The following is a 22,853-nucleotide window of genomic DNA, read 5'->3' as shown; positions in this document are numbered from 1 at the left end:
GAGGCAGTGACTGAAGGCGACGCTTAAGCTTAAAAAGCTCACTCGAGCGCCTTTATGTTTCTTTCTTACCAATTTTAAGCCTGAGGAACTGAGGAACACCCTTATCCCAAGTAATGGTTCGACTACGATGTTCCGGTAACTTTAAACCACGCCGGGTGTTGAAAAGGTGGCCAGTTTCAGGTAAGCTATCTTAGCTAACTTTGTGCTCGTTCGCCTAAAGTTAGATTTGTGAAGTCCGTTCTACAAATACACTTAAGAGCAGTGACGTTAGTTTATAAAATGCAACTATTTGAATGGTTTTAATTGTCCACCTATATTTTTATATTTACGATAATACAACGAGATATTATAGTCATTGCATTCTTACAGTAGCCCACGTGATTCCTACAAGTTACTGAGATTTCAGATGCTAGAATGTCAGTTCATTTCTCATTCAGATATTGATAATGACCTATTAAACAACGTATTATTTAACACTGAAGTTAGAGATTGTGTGTATAATGTTACTGTCTCTTTTTAATGCATCTCTCTCTTACACACTGTTCTGTTTAAGTATGGGGGCCATTTATATATTAAGTCTCATGATGCAAGTTTATTTTAAATACTAACATAAAACTGTTTATGGTTATATTATTTTCACAGATGCATTGATGTGTAGTGATGCAGTGGACAACTGTGAGGATGATACAATCAACATGTTACTAAACTGTGATGCAGAAACACAATGGGAGGATCAATCCGTCTCTGAACACAACTACACTTCACTTCAAATCACAACTCAACCTGAAGCAACATACATCTGAACTGGGGAAAACAATGGTGCAGTTTCCCTGACAGGGCTTATCCTGGTCCCAGGCTAAAATGCATATTTGAGCTACAATAATTTAAAAACACCTTTTACTGACATACCTCAACATATATGAGTGCCATTGTTTTGTCACAAGATGCGCCCCACTCTTGTTTTTTTGTAGGGTTTGTTTGTAAAAACTAAAATGTCCTAATATAATTAAATCCTAGTCCTGTAAACCCTGTCCGAGAAACTGCTTCAATGTGTTGAGCTGGCAGAAATGTACATATCTCTGCTGAGAAACAACCATCTTTGGTTCAGCTTTACAGAGGGTTGATATTGCATCCATTACACAGTCGCCAAGCACTTTACCAGTACCTACACCAACAGCTTCCAGACATACGCTTGGGATCAGCTCCTGATGACTCCGATAAAGCTGTGTCTTAATTTATTGCAGGGTGGTCTTGCTTAACCTGTTGTAAAGTTACATTAAACCTTCATATGTGATCAGATGTCATGCAGTGATATTAAACATTTACAGTGTGATCAGATGTTGTGCATTTATATTAAACCTTTACAGTGTGATCAGATGTTGTGCAATTATATTAAACCTTTACTATGTGATCAAATGTTGTGCAATTATATTAAACCTTTACAATGTGATCAGATGTTGTGCATTTATATTAAACCTTTACAATGTGATCAGATGTTGTGCAATTATATTAAACCTTTACTATGTGATCAAATGTTGTGCAATTATATTAAACCTTTACAATGTGATCTGTTGTGCAATTATATTAAACCTTTACAATGTGATCAGATGTCATGCAGTTATATTAAACATTTACTATGTGATCAGATGTAACCTGCCATGCAGTTATATAAACCTTTACAGTGTGATCAGATATTATCTGTAAGGAATTTCTTAAACCATATGTGAGCTTTGTAGATTCCACTTAAAAGGATTTAAGTCTCCTGATTTGAAGGAATAAGTGTTGGTATGTTTGCAAATGAATTCTATCATGGTACCACATAAAAACGAAATAGTTATTGGACTGGCTAAGGTGCACATTTGCTTTAAAAAAGACGAAATCACTGTGTAAATATTGGTAGACATACTTTTAATAATTTTCAATGCTGCTCCATCAACTCCTGACAGGACAAGGTAATTAAATATGCCAGGTTACTAGCCGCGGCCGCTTCATATCGTCTAACCACGAGACGATTGCTGGGACAATATAAGACTATCCGAGGGTCGTATGAAGTTTTAACCGTGCTCCTAATTTAAAACATTTACAGCAATAGCGATATTTGTCATTTCGCTAAAGTTATAGTGAACTACAAACAATCTTCTAACCACCAAACTAACCACCGAATGCACTGTGCCATATTAGCAGCGGAAGTCGGTTGACAAAATGCGGAAGAACGAAGAATTAAAAAGGGGCGTGGCGGAATAAGGTGAATAGCATTAAATAACTAACTAAACACAAACCTAAAGCAAAGACTTGAATTTACATCTGCGTGATAAAAACTACAGTAAATGACAGAAACTAGCTTAAGGAATAAAGATAATTGAAGTGTAATTAAATTGTTCAGTTGGTCTCAAGTCCCATTGAATAACATGGGGGAGGCGGGGTTAATGACCTATACTAGGACCAGTCACTGGGGGCAATCGAGGCGTTTTGGCTTCGCTTTTCAGGGCTTGTGCGGCACGCTTGATTGATACACTTTCACTCAACATGCTATTTGGTTTATTTTGATAGGTGGGTTGTCTTTGTAGTGTTTAGAGAGGGAAAGTTATGGGCGATTGTATTGCACCTCTACCGGTCCAGTTCCCTGCACAGTGCCGCTGCTAGTCATTTTGGTGCCCTAAGCATAATTCCTTTAGGATGCCCGGCCCCCGAGAAAAAAACATTTGTTTTTGCCAGTTTAACTTTTTACTACACATATAACTCAATACCAAAAACACAATAGCAGCATCACAGTAGCCTATAAAACTTAAGAACAGTAAAAAAGGGAAAGTAAAATCTTCCCATCTTTGCTGACTTTGTAAACTAATGCAAAATAGCCAACTCACACTACACATTTGAAAGTGCAAACTTTTCTTCAGTAAATAGAAAAATTTAAAAATTAGAAATATAAAATGTCATTATGAATGATATAAAGCAAACATTACTGTTGAATTCTGTGCATTATTGCACTTTTTTTTTAAAGTGACACCATGTAATTTTTCAACCTTCATAATAAATTTTCAAGACCCTTGTGATAGTACATCGACTTTAAATAGGTTGAATGACATGTCTACCATAGCCTGACGGGGTCTGTATCACTTTTACTCGTATTTTAAAACTTAGGGTTTCTGGTAGTAACCAGAGCACAAAAAAAACTACAAAATTCGACTGCTTTACGGCATACGTCACTTCCTCCACACAATTTGTTCTTAACGTGAATTTTGCTGGAGGCTTCCTTAAGGAATGTAGAGAGCAGCTTCTATTAAGAGGCTCTGTGGCACAGTCTTTAGTGTCACGGACCTATGACACGGGCGACCCGGGTTCGATTCCCCTTTATGGCAATTTTTTATATAAACTCTTGATTCATACATAAATGCGATGTTCTTTATAAATGACGGCAATTATCTTGCATATAGTGCCCTGTATTCACATGCGGTGTTCGCGTATTTTCCTTTCTTTTACTGTGTCTATGATATTTACATTACAATCCAGGATGCAATAGCAGTCAAACTTGCTCAAACTCACACAGTGTAAAACCAAACCCCATTCATTCACCAATCAGATCCGAGCGTTTCTCTCTTCTCTCTTCCTCATTTGCTGCGTTCCGCTGATACTCGCGTGACGTATTACAAAGCGGCAGCCTTTAGGTCTGCTTGGACCACATCGGTTTACTTGGATTTGGAGCGACAATTTTCACACAAAAGAGAGGAAAAACGAGCGCCATTGCGGAAAATCCTGATGGCGAGGGGGAGAGAGAGACGATGCAACAATATTTGTTTGGGAAAAGGCAAGGAAATACTTCTGGTCGTTTCTGAATTGGAAGGCTGCAGCCTCCGGAGGTCAAATATGCAGGCTGCATACGTCATCAAGCCTGGTTTATTAAGGTAAACTGAGCAATACATTCGCAAGTCATAAGCATACTGCAACAATTTACGATTAACTAAGTATAATAGTCAACTTTGTAATTGTTAATATTGTGAAATAAGACAGTCTTGATGACGTATACAGCTTAGAAATACGACATCTGGAGGCTGCAACCTTCAGATTGAGACATGGCTTCTGCCACGACGAGTTCCTCATCAGAAAGTTGTAACATGACTGCGTTTCTCACTGTTGTCTCAAAATGTTGATCGTTTAGCGTTTTAAATGTTTAGTTTTTAGTTTAGTTTTAAGGTTGGCCAGTTCCTTTCCTTTGCGACAGTGCTGCGGCGCTTGTGGGCTCTAGGGGTGCTAGAAATGAAAAATACATGTCTAGCACCCCCTAGTGGCCAAAAAGTTTCATGGTGTCCCTTTAATTATACTTTTATAAAAGATTAGATTAGATGTTTTAGCTGTTCTACATAGCCTACTGTGTTTACAAAGTAAGTCATTTTGTGACTTTTAATCCTTTAAATCTTTGTTTTATTTTAGAAGATTGGCTATTCTGGTTTGTAATTATTGATGATTATTAATTTATCCAAAGTGACATTTAATTAGGGAAAAACATGTCTGGATTATTTGATAATAATTTAACAGGAATTGTTAGCCTACCATGTGCACTGCACTGACTGCTAACTTTAACTGTTACTGAGAAAGTATTAACCACTGTCACGTCAAAATAAACCATAAACTAATGCTCAATATCTAAAGAAAGATAGTAAAGAAAGTAACAGCTAGCTGGCATCAGTTATTTGAAAAATCATATGCAGAGATAATGTTTAACAGTAAAATCTCGATTTAGCTTGCACCGAAGTTAAAACAACATAGTTGGTTAACATTAACGTCAACAAGTTCGAGGTGCATTATTGCGCATTACGATTAGCAGCAGCACATGCACATATCCCATGATTAAACATGGACTTACCTGCAAGTGATGCACGGTCATCTCACAGTTTCTTGTTCTTTCTTTTCTCAAATCCTTTTCAGGGCCATTTTCATAAAAGTCATAAAAGGCAAGGGGGCATACTTTCTAGACTAGAGCAATTAAATTATCTCATTCCCCCTTTTTTGTTACATATACATGGCTAAAAAGTGCCTAATAATATTTCTATAGGCTAATGAAATAATATCAGCATTTAAATTTTTTTCATGAGGGTATTATTTTTGGTGCACCCTCAGCACTTGGTGCCCTACGCACAGCGCGTGATGTGCGTTATGGCAGCGGCGGCGCTGCCCCTGCACATTTAGTCTTAATTAATGGTAAGCAAACTTGGCTTGCTGTCCTTGAAGGGAGCTCTGTACTTGTAACAGAACTGCACAGAGGAAGAAAGAGAGCAGAGAAGGTGGGGATGGAAAGGAGGAGGGATGCCAGAAGAATTGCCTCTGGAAAAATATGGATCCGGTGCCTATTTTTAAGACATTTTGAAGGTTACGTGTGCTGTTATTGAAAAATAATCAACACCCATGGAACATTTCTCAGCCAATCAGAATAAACATTCAACAACCCAGTGGTATAAATAAGAATAATAAATGTCCAGAATGTGTCTGTGTTAGTGTGGATTTAGTCTGGGTAGTCCAACTTCCTTCTACAGTCCGAAAAAGTAGTTCCCTCAACTTTTGTCTAGATCAGCTTGTGTATAGATTAACCATTTCTTGCCATGATAGATGCTGGAATAATGCTAATAAATAAATTGCATTCTGATGCATTATGGAATGCATTCCAGAATCTCAGCTCTGATATCACTTCCCTCTCATTTACGACAAGCTCAAATGTTTATTGATTGGTTTGAAATTTATCCCCACTGCCAACTTACCATACACACGCTGTAGCCCACTAGATTTACACTTTCAACATGACAGAAAATCGAGAAGAATCAGCAAAAACTAATTTTCAGCATTGCACAGAGAAGGTAAAATAAATTGATATCTATATAAGAGGAGGACTAGGTTGGCATCATTGTCTCATAAAGTGATAAAGTGAAGCAATTTTATGCCTGATACAAACTCCCGCAACATCATGTACTGGCCATACAAGGCCATGTCTCAGGGTTCACTGTGCCAAGATTTGCGATATGTCACTGACCCCGGTCTTGGAAGTTTTTTGTCTACAGGCATGAAGGCTCGGCTCAGCATTATTTGACTTCAAGGGGATTGTAGCTGCCATGGATCAGCGATTAATATTGATAGGTGCAATTGACTGCCAAGCTGGTTTCCGTGAAAGGGCAAAAATATGTAGCATCTAAGCAGATATATGGTTTCCCTGCTGGGTAATGATGAAATATAAAACAATTTATACAGCTGAGCTCAGGATCAGGTGTGCCGCAGGCCGGGTCTATATTTTATAAGGCGGTGTCAATTTTTTACGGAAACTGCTGCTAGATGTAGGCGAATATACTCATCAGCACCTGTAGATGTTCTTCTCCTCTCATTATCCAGTATAACTTCAGGAAAACGTCTCTGTCCTAAAAATATCTTCCATGAATCTCCTATACAATCCAATTAAAGCTGGGACGGTGAGACAGGTGGCCCGAAGTGTCCGATTGTTGACTCAGTCACTTTTAGCTTATTTGTTTTTGCCATGGGACAACATAGATATTTCAAGGTTAACGAAAATGCAGACTAAAGATTTGGTTTAATACTCTTTGAACAGACGAAAGATGATGTGTCCTTGTTCCGTATGTAGACATCAGCAATGTTTTCCTATGTAATGAGTTCCTCCTCAGATATTTTTCAAGGCTTTTGCAATATGTCCGGGCTGAGTTCACTGCGCCTGAAGGTAAGGCAGAGGGCGGCATGCTCATGGATCTGTCTGCTGAGCGTCATTTAAGCAGCTCTGCGTGGGAATGATAGAGTTGCTGTCGGCCAAACAACACACAGAAGACTCTGTGTATCATTAGTCTTAAAACAGGCTCTCCAGTTTCGCTTACGATTCAATTTGTCTTTAGGATGATGCTGTGGTCCATTCCACCTTTTTTCTTTTGCGAGTGTCTTTTACTGTTCTGGGACAAGCTTTTTTATTTTATTTATAAAGAAAAAGGTGAAATGAAAAAAATAATATTAAAAATATCAAACAATAAAAGGTATAGCGGAAGAACGTTTTTTCTGGGTAGATCATCAAGACTATTTGTCATCCCAGTTGTCAATCATTCTGGTGATATGTTTACGTAAGGCCGCATACGTGCTCGTCCCTAGGTTCGCTTTCTGCACATGCACACGTTCAGGTGTATATGTGTGGTGGGCTACGGTTTCAACCATTCATTGAAGCTCGCATTCTCACCATATTATTTTCAAAATGTCTGAGGGTCGCAAGAGAAAAAGTGTTTGGCAAGTTTGGCATGCTATTTGGTGAAATCCATTTAAAATCACTGCTAGTGAAAGTTGACGTAAGCTATGATTAGCGATGCTAGCCCTGGCACAAGTCACGAACCGTGCAGACATGGTAAACATTTCCATGTATGAGCCATGGTGGCAGCAACTTATGAGTAAACAGAGCGAAGAGAAGAACTAGGCTATAATAGGCATTAATAGGCATTCCCCCTCTTGGGTTAGATTTACATAATGACATCCCTACCCAAACCTAACTCTAACCCCAACGCCAGGTGACAACTGTTTCTAACCCCAACGCCAGGTGACAACTGTTTAATTTCGCGTACACTGTTTAATTTCGCGTACACGGTTTAATTTTGCGTAATCTAACCCTAAACCGACGCGAAATTGGTAAGAAAATAGGAGAAGAGAATGCAACGGACGTAATAGTATTGAAGTCCCCAGTTCGTCAAAAAATGACGCGAAAGGTATACCCTCCGCGTCACATATTGACGAATGGTCAAGTGTCGTCAAAAATTGACGAAATGGGGTGAGACTGTGTTATCTAATCATTTTCTCAGCAAGAGCAATTTTTAAGTGTGGCATAAGCTGCATACTATCTTTCTATTCTGGTGTTGTTGTCAGCCAGATTTCTAAAATGTAAGCTTGTTTTCATGGCTGTCCTGGACAAGGCTGAGTCTATTAAAGAATTTAGTGCAATAGAAATGCTCAGCAGTGACTCATTATCAGCCATCTTTCATTGTAACAGCATGGTGTCACACAGCAAGCTTCACAGTGCCCACATAGAGTAAATCGCTGTGAATTCCCACCAGATGCAGATGCACTAATCAGATGTGAAAACTGTGTTCCAGATGTTGCCTTTGGTCACCCCATACCAGCTCCTCTGAGAAGTTATCTCTGTTGATTTTTGGAGAACAAAGCACAGCATCAAATGTGGAAATATCACAAACCGTTCAGTGTCAGATCCACTGTGGCTACACTGCTTCCTGCATGTAGAGCGAAGTTTAAATGCTTTGAATTTAGATTTTGCACTGAATACATGAATACATTTAAACTACCAAAATACACTAAGAAATGCACTAATAAGACTCCTCTGTATATTTTTGCGGTGGTGTACATTGTTTCAAAACACTAAAAATAAACGTACGTCTTTAGTAATGCACCGAGTCAGGGGCTTTCAAGCTAGGTCCTGGGACCCCCAAAAAGATTCTTAGGGGCCCCCAGAAAATTTCAAGAGAAAAAGATAAAGCAAAAATTGTAAAAGTCTAGTTTGTAGCCAATTACTAGTTTGGAAACAATTTGCGGTCTATAATATCACAATTCCTATTCATCTAACAAAGTTTAAATGTTTCGGCGGGGCAGTAGTTTACTCATTTATTCATTTGTTAATTTTTTACTTATTTATGACAAGTCACTTGATTGGTGAACAAAAACAAGACCGCAATCTTTTTAAAACTGATGCCATTAATCCTTCCGCGTCATTAGATCCAGGCGCTCACATATGACGCATATACACGCATATGTGACCAGTCACGGAAAGTAGGGACACAAGTCGGATCTGGGCATTTTGAGTTATTCACAGATTCTGAAAGTGCAGTTTCTAAGCTTTCCAACGATGTGTAACACATGGAAATCTGATAAGATTTGGAGAAGTTGTGGCCATTTGAATATAGGAACTCAGAAATACTCAAACCGAGAAAATCGAGACGAAAGGGACTCTTCTTTTCAGCTGGGGGAGACAATAGGGCTCATTTACATCTCATTTAGCTAAGCCATGCCCCCTGTAAAACCCTTTTTGAGATGTTTTAGCATCATATGTAGTATTTTATGACCAAATGACAACCCGCAAAAATAAACATGACTCTTTTACCTTTGTGGGGATCACAAGTCGAATCCAGTCTGTTTCAGGTTATCCAATGACCATTATTTGTCCACAAATGCGTATAATCCGTGAAATATAGATTGTTTACATCAGATTTCGCATGAATGTCTGGTAATACAATATAATATATAATCTGAAGACTATTTAAATCGTAACATGTAAGGGTATATGAGCTTACACCCCGTTAAACACATGAACCCGCCTTCAAAGTTTGTATTTAAAATAGGGAAGTAGTATAATAGATCATCCAAACAGCGCCGTCGAAAACGTGACATCCTTTAGAGATGTTACCAATGGCTCGCTCGTTCCTCCATCAGCCAATGACTTCATGGAAAATATTGATAGACAAAACATGTAGCCAATTATATGAAGAATACAACTATATCTGTGTAACTTCTGTGTGTTTGGACTCATGCTGCGCTGCAAGAACTGACATACAGATGACGTCAAAGTACCGCGAGAGCGAGTCGAAATTAAACTACTCCGTAAGATTTCTTGAAGTGCTCTCGCGGTACTTTGACGTCTTCCGACTGCGGCGCCGCATAAAGTCAGTGACGCGGCTGACGTACGATGCGGCTGACTGTTATTTGTTCCGCCCCAGCTTCTTTTATTTTTCTTTTGTTTTGTGCGCCCGAGCTTTACAGTCTGGGGAGACGCAGGCTATAAGTTTGAAAAAAAAAAAAAAAACTTAGCAAACATGTCTGAGGAACAGGACAGCGCGTCACTACAGTCACGTGACTTCACGCTCGAGCCGGAAGAGAAGACAATGCTGAATAAAGTCGTAATTCTGCTATTTTTGGACCAAACTGTATTTTCGATGCATCAACACAATCTTACTGACCCACTGTTGTCACATGGACTACTTTGATGATGTTTTTTTCTGGACATGGAAACCATACATAGATTTTCAATGAAGGGGAAAGCTCTCGGACTAAATCTAACGATAAAACATCTTAAACTGTGTTCCGAAGATGAACGGAGGTCTTCCGAGTTTTGAACGACATAAGGGTGAGTCATTAATTACATTATTTTCATTTTTGGGCGAACTATCCTTATTTAGTAGTCACGCTGTTCCCTTTGGGGGCGGAGGCGAAAACACAAGCTTATACAGTATGTAAATATACACACAGACATGACGCCCCCCGCTGCACGCTAGAATCTCCGGAAAAACAAGCCTATTTTAACGGCAAAATGTACGCTTTTAAATATACATAAACTGCTATCTCAAACATGGAGAGGCTTCTTCGTGATCTCAACTAACAGATTCTGCAATAAAACGAAAATCACAAATTTCGAAAAAAAAACTTTGTTTCTCATTTTCTCGAAACTTGTGCTGCCGACTTGAGTCCCTGGTTTCCGTGACGGGTCACATATAGGTCCGAGCAAATGTCCAAGATGCGCACATTGAGTCCATGTGCATGTGGGAAGGAATTCATGCCAGGAAAAGCATGCAAATGCGGAGGCTATTGTGAAACTATGATGATAATAATAATAACTATCGCCAACTATCGTCATGAAAGCACACTATTAGCGATATATCTAACGATCGTCAATACACGATACTATACACTGTTAACGATTTCCCTGTATTTTTACAGTACGGTACTGGCAGCACGGTTGCCAGTAAGTTACTGTATTTTGGTTTTACAGTACTGTACTGTAATACCATTTTACAGTACACAAACTAGTACTGTATAGTTACAAAGCAGTACTGTACTGTAATTTTACAATATTTTATTACAGTAGTCTATTTTTACAGTAATTTACTGTAATGTCTATATTGACCCATAAATACTATTTATTACTTATTACAGTTAATACAATAATATTATATAAAATAGCTAGATATTTAGGTTTAAATCTATAGTTATTAATATGGTAAAAATGCTAAATTAAAACATAATGAATTAAAAGGCAATCCAAGCAATGTATGTATCAAAATTTTATTTAAAAAAAACATTTAATTGAAACAAAACATATTTAAAACAAGATTTTAAACAATAATAAACATATAAACAAGTTAAATAAAATAAAATCAATAAGTATAAACAAGTTTTGAGACCCCTGCTGTAACATATTTAACTCAGGCAAATAGAACACTGGTCCATAGTTTGAAGTTTTCAGTTTAAAGTCCATCATCTACTAAAAGGTAACATTTCACTGTGGTAAAAAGAACACTGGCCCATAGTTTTAAATATTCTACTTAAATTTCATTGAACACTAAAAATAAATTAAAAATTAAACTGTGGCAGACAGACCACAGTGGCCTTTACTTTGAAGTCGTCCATTCGAACTCAATCAGGGACTGCATGAAGCTGTTCACATGGGGGTTAATCGCCACAGCTTTTCTCTGCACCAAGTTCCTTGTCTTTTTGCTTGCTCCTTGTCTGGATGTGCACTTTTTCCCATCTTTGAAATTAATTCTATCCAGAAACCTGTTAGAAATATCATAAACATTAAGTCAACAAATATAAGATAGAAAAAGATTTTTAAAAAACTAAACTCAGCCTTGAACTTACTCCTATTCTGAAACCTTTTGCTCTTATTCTACTGTTCCACACCTAATTACATTAAAATACAGAAGATTCACTTACCTCTGAACAAACTCTTTCCTCAATGGACAGCATCCACCTGGATCCTGTCATGATTGAATGTCCTGAACAGAAAGTGCAATTGTTACTGATTTGGACACAACTTTTTATTCTGAAAACAAAATCTTTTGTCAATAAAGTCCAGGGACACCTCTGCTCAATAAATACAATTATTAAATTTCTTATAACCAAAGTCTGAATATTTCGGTTTGTATATTTCTACATGGCAAACTAAGACAATTGTGTACATGTTGTGTATGGTCGTGTTACAGTGTTGTGTGTGGGAATTGTGAATGAGTGTATACATGGGTATTTAAAGAAGCTGTAGTGGTAAAGTACAAACTTACTGAACAATGTGCTTGGTGTGTGTCTGGTATCACCCGTTGTGCCTCCACATCTGCCTTAACTCCTGAAAAGTGCAAGGACACTCAGGTAAACTACAAATAAAAAGTGATTAGCCACATTCCTGTGCACTTTTACATGTGACGTGAAAGCATTTAATATTGCAGTCAAAAAAATACATGACTTGTAACTGTACATCATGTACTTGCCTGGTGCCTTTAAAGATGATCCATCTTACCCAATCCGACTTACAAGCAATGGTAAGACTGTAAAAAAGACAAATGTTACAAAATCTGTTAGCCATAGAAATAAATAGACATTGTGAAGGAAATGGTAAAAGAAAATTTAGTAACACTTTACTACAATAGTTTATTCCTTAACATTTGGTAATGCCTTAGCTAATATGAACTAACAATGAACAATATATTTTACAACATTAATAATATTTGATAATGTTCATTGTGCAGAGACAAAGTGATTGATTTAAAAATGTATTAATTATCATTCTATGCTAACAAATAAAACCTTTCTGTAAGTGTTTAGTCAGTTGTAAAACAAATATATATATATATTAGTTGTTATATTATATATTATATATAATTATCTAAATAAGCCTTTTTTTATTATTATTCTATAACATCTTGTCAACAGAATATCTCTGAAAATGTCTCGTTTAGTGCAGAAAATAGCGATTTATAGTGACAAGGTAAAAAGACTGCCCCTAATGTTTAACCCGGACCGGCTGCGGTGTAACACTATTTCACGCAAAGTTTTTTAACTAAGTAGCTAGCTGCTCACTTTAAAGATAAACATGATCGCCTAAATCTGAGCAATCCTGGTGATGCCAGTTTCCTACACGATGTTATTATGAACTATTTTACATCCAGAGATGAAGGATCAGATGACAGAGACGAGAAGACAAAGGTACGTAAATGCGGAGCCCATTCTCTTTTCGTGCATTGATTTGATGTGTTTTGGAAACTTATATATACAGCGTGTAATGCATCTGAAGTGGTGGAAACAATATGCCATAAAAATGTATTGGACAACTTACTGGGCGTGTAAAACGCTTTAGAGAAGATATTCTCTGCTTTTGCTGATATACCGCAATATAATAACAACAACAATAAGCGCGGCAATCCCTTACGTTCATCTGATATTAAGATGAGCCCAGGTCTGAATTATATTTGGTCGAAGTTAAAGCTGCGATGAGTTCGATGCATGTATCCAGTTAAATATGAGGTTTCTTGTTTTCACTTCTGTGGAGTAGTTCGGTACTGCTGTCTACTGTGACTAATGAAACGCCGAGATAAACGACCATTATGCTGGGACCGCAAGATCGCGCTGGCGGGTGGTCTTTGTCCATTTCGTTAAAAATAGTTTCATTGTCACCACACTTTCAACACCATATAAACTTACCAAAACCCTCATAATTTAGTTAAAACAACCCTATATTCATTAATAAAGGTGTAAAGCGAGTTAAAGCAGCGGTAGACATCTGTGTGTAACGTTAGCTTACTTTCTGAGGGAGATTGAAACTTTGTTGGCGACCGTTTTTCTCTCTCATTGCACGTTTAAAACAATATTGTGACAAACTATTGACAACATTCTTAAACTAAAAATTAAGTTTTCATGAAACAGAAATATTTCAAACTTACCGAACTGCCAGAAATCAATCGTCCTCCTTCAGCTGCAGCCAGGAGTTGTGCTCTCTCTCCCTCTGTGTGATTTGACGTTGGCGCACTTTCTCTGATTATTGCAAGTACACCTGGCACATTACAGCAATGGCTACAGCAAGGTTACATCAAGACCAAAATATACTGTAAAATTTTCCCGCTCAAACAAATTTACCCAGAATGCATTATGAACTGCAGTACTGTACTGTAATGTACACATACAGTATAGTACTGTGGATTTTTACAGTAATGTACTGCTAAATCTACAGCGACATCTAACAGTGTAGTTTATCGGAACAACTATATGGATATGAATTTTAAGAAAGGGATCCCTCACTAAAGGTTCATCATACAGTATGTGAGGGTCCCTGCTATCATAAAGTTTGAAAACCCCTGCACTTAGGTACTACTGCAGAAGAAATACTTTTAAATAAGTATATTTGTAGTGTATTTGCACTTTTAATTAGCCCCCCCTCCCAAAAAAAGTACAAAAGTACAAAAACTACAAATGCTTACTTGCTGGTATTTAAGTATTTTTGTACATTCAAGTATACCTTATTTTTAATTACAATTGTGAACATGTTTATATATTGACATTGACTGGTATCATTTGGGCTAGAAGGCGATGCAGCTGAGCAGACCACCAGGTCAACCGACTTCCCCCAGCTTTCCTTGTGTTAAGTTCTCTAGTTGCTTCGCCCAAGCCTGTGGTTGTTGACTGTCCTGTTTATTTTCATCTGTTCTTGTTTTGCACGCCTTTCCCTCCCTTATCGTGAGTCCAGACAGCCCAGCACGCTCAGATCCTTGGCAACTTCTGTAAGTCTAAGCCGCTTCTGCGTTTCCGTTGCTCGTGGTCTTTCATGTCCCCTCTCGTGGCCTGCATTAAAACCGCAGCCCACCGCCATGCTGCGGTCATACACGTGAGAGAATGTCACTACGCTTAAACACACAGAGATGAAAGACCCATGAATCGATTCGGCACGGGAAGCTTCCCGTTTCGGTGGTGGAAGTAATGGGCGAATGATCTGCCATCAGGGTCTGATGAGAAGACGTGATGCACACTCATTCCCCGGGAGAAAGGGGCCACCCCGTGTGCCCGTGCGTGATCGAGCTGTGAAACATCTTTGGTTTGTTTTGTACAGAGAAAATATAAAAAATATATACTTTTTCAAACTATAAATGCTGGGGTATTTTCAACCCCAGCACTGGGTCAAAAAGGCATGAACTGAACATTTTTAGATTTGATCCAACGTAAAATGTTGGGTTGAAACAGCCAAGCATACAGTAGGTTAATTTCAACCAAATGGGTTGGCTTCATCTCGTTTTGACCCGACGCGGACTGAAAATAACCCAGAATATTTTAGAATGCATAGATGATTGAATGATACGCATCAAGGACTTTCTCATCTGAAAATTTGATACTTTGTCTAAGGAACACTATTCACTGCATACTTCATTTTAGCAGAGCTTTCGTTAAAGGTGTCAAACAGCACACATCCTGCATGGTTTTCCACTGGTATGCACAACATTTAGTCTTTCATACTCACAGTTTACGCTTTCACACCCCGAGTGCACTTTTCTCTTTTTTGATAAGTGTTTTATTTCTATCCCTAACTGTGTAACCTAGCAACAGTTCAAGGCCTAAATATGGTTTTCTATGGAGGAGGAGCAAAATGGCATGCTGAAGCACACTTAGTAATTTAAACATCTCCACAACCAAACAGCTTTTGCAGTACCTGCCCCCACGATTTGTTTATTTCATTTCCCAGAAAGAGCCTGATACAGGCAAGCTTTTGTCCTGTGTTTAATACTCACCAAAAGTACCCCGTGGAGACCAATCACCTGTGCTCTGAGGACATGTGCTTCAGCCAGACAGATAGATCAAATCCCCGGTGCTTTAACAAAACCCATTTCTGGGACCTCACCTCACAGCTTCTGCTCCGCCTGTCTATTTCTAGTCCGAGCATATTTGCCGCCGATAGAGATTTAGATCCCTCAGGTAAGACGAAAGCTAATTTCTAGACAGGAAAGGTGTGATGTTGAGATAGATTGATGATGGATAATGGTGAAACTTCCACTAGGGTAAACAGGTTATTTCACGTAGGAAGTGGTTGAATGATCATTTCCCATATTTTATTTTAAAACAGTCCTGATTGTGTGTAGCTACAGACATGGATCTGCTCAGCTGTGGTTTCAGTTTGCTTGTTGTTGCTCTTCACCGTAGGCTTACCTGCAGGCACAGCAGACTGCTAGCAGATGTTTGGGTGTCAGATATTTAACATTTCAGAACATAGGATATTGTTTTGGATCACCGAAATCTATCTGGACAGTCCATTACATACCATATGAACATAGTCTCTATACATGACCTGTGCTTATGCTGATGTAACATGGCGGCAGCAGGCGTAGTGATATTACGCAGTGCCCAAAAATAGTCACCTGCTACTGAAAGCAACCAAGGGGACTATTTTCAGGCAGTGCGTTATTATCACTAAGCCTGTTACAGCCATGGTATGACAGCAAAGTCCTTGATTATTACGCCAGAATGAGAGTATAGTTCCTAGCCATATCTGCCTAGAAAATCACAACTTTTAATTTTCCGTCGGTCTTAGTACATGATGTAACTACAGAAGAGTCCAGTTTTAAATAGAAAAAATATTGAAACTCTTTGGTTATTTTTTAGCGCGATGCTAATGGTCCAATTAATGGATTCAATGGATTATGCTAAGTTATGCTAAAAGTGGTACCGCCAGACCTGGAGATCAGCTAAATGGATTCCAAAACGCTAAGAATCAAATGTTTAACTCTAGGGGAGCTGGAAAATGAGCCTATTTTCAAAAAAGTGAAATGTCCCTTTAAACTAAGGCCTAGTCCTGGCTTTGTCTGTGAAACCAAGCCTTAATGTTTTAAAAGCCTCTAGGGTTTAGTTTGCTGTCAGAAAGTTGGGTGAATTGTTAGTATACTCGCTGTTATGCTGTCCGTATCTAAGACTTAGAACTGATGTCATATTTGCTGATGTCATTTCATGCATTCATAAATAACATAGTGCTTTATTTTCAGTCTGTAATTCAATGAATAGATTGTGTTACTTGGTGTCTGCAAGTCTCAAAGTAGTAAATACAAAGAGGCAATTTGTCAGAACAGACACATTGAGCCATGGTGCTTATATAGTAGATGTAGGATTTACTCTAGCTTGCAATAGTCATCATGTCTCTCTCTCTCTCTCTCTCTCTCTCTCTCTCTCTCTCTCTCTCTCTCTCTCTCTCTCTCTCTCTCTCTCTCTCTCTCTCTCTCTCTCTCTCTCTCTCTCTCTCAGTTTTATGGGCTGTAATAACTTTTATACTGTACTGTACAAACTGTATATTCTGTCCTCTTCCCCTAACCCAACCCCTAAACCTGATTTTACATTTTTACTTTTTCAAGTTAACAACATTAATGGTGCTTTTCCATTGCATAGTACCCCACGGTTTGGTTTGGGTCAGGTCGGGTCAGCTTACTTCACTTTGGCTTGGTTAGCTTTTCCATCGAGTTGAGTCACTTAGGAGTGGGAGGGATTATAGGTGTGTCGTTACATTTGTGCTGCCTACTGCTGTGACATCGTACAAGTGGGAGTGTTGTTGTACATTCCCATACATTTATTTATTTTTCAGTCCACCACAAAATTAAAATTGACCACCACAAATAGATGTTTGCACATCGGATTTAACACTACCTCTGTCTCACATGACAGTTTTTGTACAAAGACCCGTGGCGTCAGTCGACGGCGCTCCGCTGAGCCTCATTGAAGTTGCATTTACAGTAAGCATATATGCGGATGTGCGAGTCGCTAATGTGCCGCCACAAACTGCAAGTCTGGAAAATAACTGTTATGGTGTTCCTGATTCACAACCTGTGGATGTTTTTCAAGGAAATTTGGGAACTTGTGGCTGAGCACAGATGACAACAAGTTTACTCGAGACAGCGCAAGCTAGCATGAAGGTAAAGCTAATATTTACATTATAGCGATGCCGCTGGTAGTGACGATTCTCTCAGACCAATAAGTGATCTACAGTGTTTTTGTGTCACATTTTGGTATCAGTTCGGGTCGCTTGGAATCCTGACCGAGGTGGTACTAAAAAAAAGTATAGGGTACTACGTACTGCATCCAGTGAGAAAACTCCTAAAAGTAAACTGACCCAAAACCAAACCGTGAGGTACTATGCAATGGAAAAGCGCTATTAGTTTGATCTATAAGCTATTTTCTCATTGTGACCCAATAATGTCCCCACAAGGTCAAAAATTGACTGGCATCACTATCTGTGTGGGAACACATGGTTCCCACGCCATAGGGTTCAAACACACACATCTGCACTGTATCCATTTTAAAAGCAAACTAAACACCATAAATAAATAAAAAACAGGGATCTACTTATGAATCTACTAAGTTGTCCAACCACATAAAAGGGTTGGTCTGACAGCAGTATTATCACCATAACCAGTGGTGGTTTTACAGGCCCAGCTGCTTCTCCTCTTCAAAGTCATATTAGGCACGGCCCAGTACCTTCTGTCGACCCCACTTTACCGAAGCGTTTTCAGCTTCATCATAGCACAGTTTGGCCTTTTCTCAGGTGATTAATTTTGAGTGAAACTTGTTCCGCCATTACAAACAGGTTGCGACCATTTGAGCTCCCATTTAGGAGTGCGGTTTTAATTACGCCTGTCTGCCGAGGGGCTGCGGCAAGCAGAGCGGCCCGCGCCGTGACTGTCTGCGCTCCACTCAGACATGGAGCACATATGCTGCACGAGAGCAAATGAGTGCCGGGTGCAAATGGAGAGGAGATGAGTAATTCGTGGCACGGAGTCAAGTCGGTGTGCCCGGATTGTAATTTAGTCCCGTTTGGCAGTGTTCACCTGAGTGCCAGCACAGTTTACAGCCCCCATCATTTCCTATGAGATGTCATCATGAGTCGAGAGCGCAAGGAGCCTTCTTCTCATTCCCCTCGTACGCTTCTTATTTGTTTATGTGCTTATTTACATCTTTGCTCTCTGTCAGAAGTAATTCTGCCGGCTGGTGAAATACTTTGTGGTTTAGGCATTAGGACTGCAGTGATGGAAATGGCAAACGTAGACTGAGTTGCCTATTACAAAGCAGTGACTTTTCAATTGTCAAGAAAGAAAAGGAGATTTTGTTTGATGTGATTCAAGTCACCTTGGTAAGAATCTGCATCTGCACAGAGCAATGAAGTAAATGTGGGTAAGATTTACATCACCTGAATATGTTTGTGTCTACTTTTTTTATTTTTGAGACTAATTAAACTCTATTCATTGTTTGAAAATGTGTACACACATACAGTATGTGACCCTGTCTATGAAATCCATGCTAAAGTCTCATTATCTAATAATAATAATTGACCCACCCCTTGAAAGCAGATGAGCCAATGGCAGTTGGACTGGGACCAGAACTCAAAATTTTCTATTTCAGCACCATAGAAAAGCATTGTAAGATCATAAGCTTACACCGATTTGATTTGGTTTAAGCTGCAAAAATGTTAAAACAGTGTGCCTAGCGTACTACCTAGTAACACTGTCCCAGGTATCTTAGGAAGATGGACAATAAAATGTATTTTATTCCATTTTCTAAACCCAAACAAGATAGAGCCACTTAATGTCCAGATCAACAAGGATGTATACATTTGTTCTAAGGTAAGACGAAGGAACAATGCTTTTATCTCTAAACGTATTTAATCGCAATCATTATGTACTAAAACTGCCTCTGCCTCTGGTAAGTTAGATAGATAGCTTGTGCTTACGTTAGCTAAAGTTCAGTGCCTTTCCATAATAAACTGGATAAATGTAAATAAATTTAATCTTAGCCTGCGGTACACGCACAGTGTTAATCCTAATGTCATCTGCGATCGTGACGACCGTAACATGAGGCTTCACCCGCTTGCATTGTGATCTATAAACCCTCACTTCTAAATTAATCTTGTTTCCCACCATATTTATATTTAAATCTTTATATTAAAATCCCTCTGTGTCATATTTTAGTCCCACTCGAATGCTCCTCGATGAGAAGTGTTCCTTTTGTGTCCAAAATATATAAAAAAAACATCCTGGGCCAAGGTTTTCTGACAGCTCCTATTGTAAGACAGCAACCGTTTGTTTCCCCCGAGCGGTAAACTAAGCGGGGCGAGGCTTAGCGATAGGTCAGTTGGAGCATCAGAGTTTGATTTCAATCATTGATTTCGATCTTTGTCATGACCTTACTTAGTCAATATTAAAGGCCCTCTAAGCGAATCTGTGTGACGTCACTTCTTGTTGACGTTCGAAGTGTTTTCAAACAAAACAGAGCGTAGCTAACTCCTCCCCCCTTCCGTGCTTTCTGAACGAGTCATGAACACGCCCAACCCCCAATCCCAAATCCTTCTTGTCGTTTATTGGCTGGAAAACTTTGTTATGTTTCGTGGTGGTAGGTTTGACCACTTTGTTTTTGGTTGCAGTTTGCGAAGCCTGGGCTGTCTGCAAAGACCGCGTTTTTTACAGTGTGTTCAGAGGAGAGGTAGCAGATAGTGTGGAGATGTTTACTGTATGAAACAAAAAATATTTTATGGCCTAAAACGTGTGAATTTGCTTAGAGCACCTTTAATGTTATCAATGTTATTTCTTACAGAATGTTCTTTACATTATATGATTATATGCATTGTAAAAAAATGCACAATGTAAAAACTTTCCATATCGTAAGCCTCAAAGCGCTTGTTTCCTCATTTTTATGTAAACCTGGTGCATGCAAAAAACCAATGGAAAACAGGCCAATCCCAACATAACACCGATTACACATTAAATTAAGTACAAAGTTGTTAAATGCCACAAACTGCTGAGTTGGCGCTACATGCTAGTTAATGCTATATGCTAGCGTTTAGGCTGAAGTTCTACTATTTACTTTACAGTTTCGTTTTGCAGGTCCATACTGAAGTAAACACAAACTTGCCACTCAGAAATGTCTACATAATCTGTATTTTCATCTGATACAGCCTCAAACATATAAGATCTGTTTACTAATGTGAGCTACTGACATAAGCCGCAGAGCAATCAGAGAAGAGCTCAACATTATTATTCATGACCCTTCCAAACAGGGAAAAATAGACTATTTCATTCAAATGACAAATGTTAAAACTTTCTGGATAATATTTGCACTTAATAAAGTTACATACCTTCTATGTAAATATCAAAAAACAATTCAACATATTATTCCAGTGCATTCTTTGGCACCTTTAAAACAGTAAATCACAAAAATGACATGAAGTCAATACAACCTACTATTTTAAGTTTTGGCTTGTGAAAAGTCAACATGTTTCATCCTACCTTTATTTGTTCTCTTTTTATCAACTCTCAAATATAGGTATTTCTTCAAAAATACTGAATTTTGAGCAAAAAGCTGAGATAATCGCATTTTTGTTTAGGACTTTTGATAGAGATCAGATTTAGAGTGATGATCAAAACATACAGAGTTTGAACTGTTTGCCCTAAGTGGATACTTCTGGGTTTTATAAGTTGGGTAAGACCACCACCTGGTGGATAATAGTGGAAATACAGATTGCCGTAAAAACTCGTCATTGGCAAGGAAGCGTTTCCTCTTAATTGAAAAGTTGACTAGTCAATGGCAGGGAAAGAGTTAACAAAAAAACAAGAAAAGTAAACTAGTCTGGGCCATTTCATTACATTTTCAGATGGGTTTGATGTTAAACTATGATGTACTAAAATACCACAGCACACTGCACTGTGCATGAGCGATCAGGGTTTTTTCTTGAGCTAGTGAATGTTGTTATAGAGGTTACTGTTGCCTCCAGAGACTACACAACTGCAGAAGAATCAATGGAGGATGAATGTACTCATCGCTCTCTAGTGACAATGTCACTGTCAATGTTTAGTTCCCGTTCTATCACTCTGCTGTCACAATTCTGCTATAATAAAACGCTACTCACAAGGCACATCAATGAAAAATGACACCTTATTTCAGCGCACAGACCAGCGGTGTCTACAGCTGGGGCGCATCAGCCACTATATAAAATCAAACCAAAACTGACAGAATTGTTTCCAACATAAGTCCACGCAAGATGAACGTTTTCGAATCGGAGCGGCGGGGATCCGATCTCTGCGCTGTGGGCCGTTGTCTTGCTGTGTTTGAGAGGTAATTGTGTGCTAATGAGATGAACTCATGAGAGACATTTCAAACAAATTGCAAATTGAGTAGAGCAGGTGTTTGTTGTCTTCCATGTGCTTCAGCATTTAAGATAATTACCATTGCATTGTATTCCAAAATATTCAACCATTCGGTTTTGTCTTTTTCATTTAGCTCAATTGCAAACAATAAACTCATTTTCAGTGTAACGGAAGCCAAAAATCTACACTTGTCTTCATCAGTATCAACAATGAGAAACTTGCATTATCTTACTTATCTGTGAACGTCTTCCAGGTGCATACATGTAAAAAAAAATCAAATCAAGGAAAAGTTTAAATTAAAAAGTTTTAATTAAAGTAGTATAGACAGAATAGTCCCAAGTGTCATTTGGGCAGTATTTAAAGAGGCCCGAATATGTACTATTTAGATACAGATATGTATACATTCTGTAACAATATATACCTCTGTGGTACTAATATGAACTCTATAGGTGCAAGGGTGTAGTTTTTAAAAGGGTACCACCCTAGTGACAGCTAGTGACCATTTTTTGACCATTTCTTTTGACAGTGTACAGTGAGTTTTAAGGGGTAAAATGAAACCGAGTCTCTTTGTCTACATTAAACTTTCATGTCCTGCCCTCATTTAGCACACAGCAATCAGCATGTGAATGTTGGTACCGCACACCGAGTTTGGGGTAATCAGAGGTTAGTTGCGTGTGTGTTTGTTTGTTTATTTAGCATGTTGATCTAGGGCCAAATTCATGGTGAGTAATGGTTAATCTACAGTACAGACAAATTTATCCATACACAAGTTGGGGAAGGATCATTTGGCATCTCCAATTCACTTTACCTGCGTGTCTTTGGACTGCAAAAGGAAAACAGCGTACCTGTAGTAAACCCAGACTGACATAGACCACATTTACACATAGCCAGGTATTTAGT

At 38.6% G+C, this 22,853-nt stretch overlaps 1 protein-coding gene across 3 annotated transcripts in view; it reads left to right on the top strand.

Annotated features, from left to right (window-relative positions):
* cadm1b (cell adhesion molecule 1b) overlaps window positions 1-22,853 on the top strand; it is a 205,779-nt gene that overhangs the window by 168,387 nt on the left and 14,539 nt on the right. The gene's annotated exons all lie outside the window — the stretch shown is intronic.

This window comes from Paramisgurnus dabryanus, chromosome 8 (assembly GCF_030506205.2).
Source record: "Paramisgurnus dabryanus chromosome 8, PD_genome_1.1, whole genome shotgun sequence".
NCBI classification, from domain to species: Eukaryota; Metazoa; Chordata; class Actinopteri; order Cypriniformes; family Cobitidae; genus Paramisgurnus; species Paramisgurnus dabryanus.
Note: the sequence above shows the minus strand (reverse complement) of the source record. Positions and strands in the feature narration are given on the sequence as shown.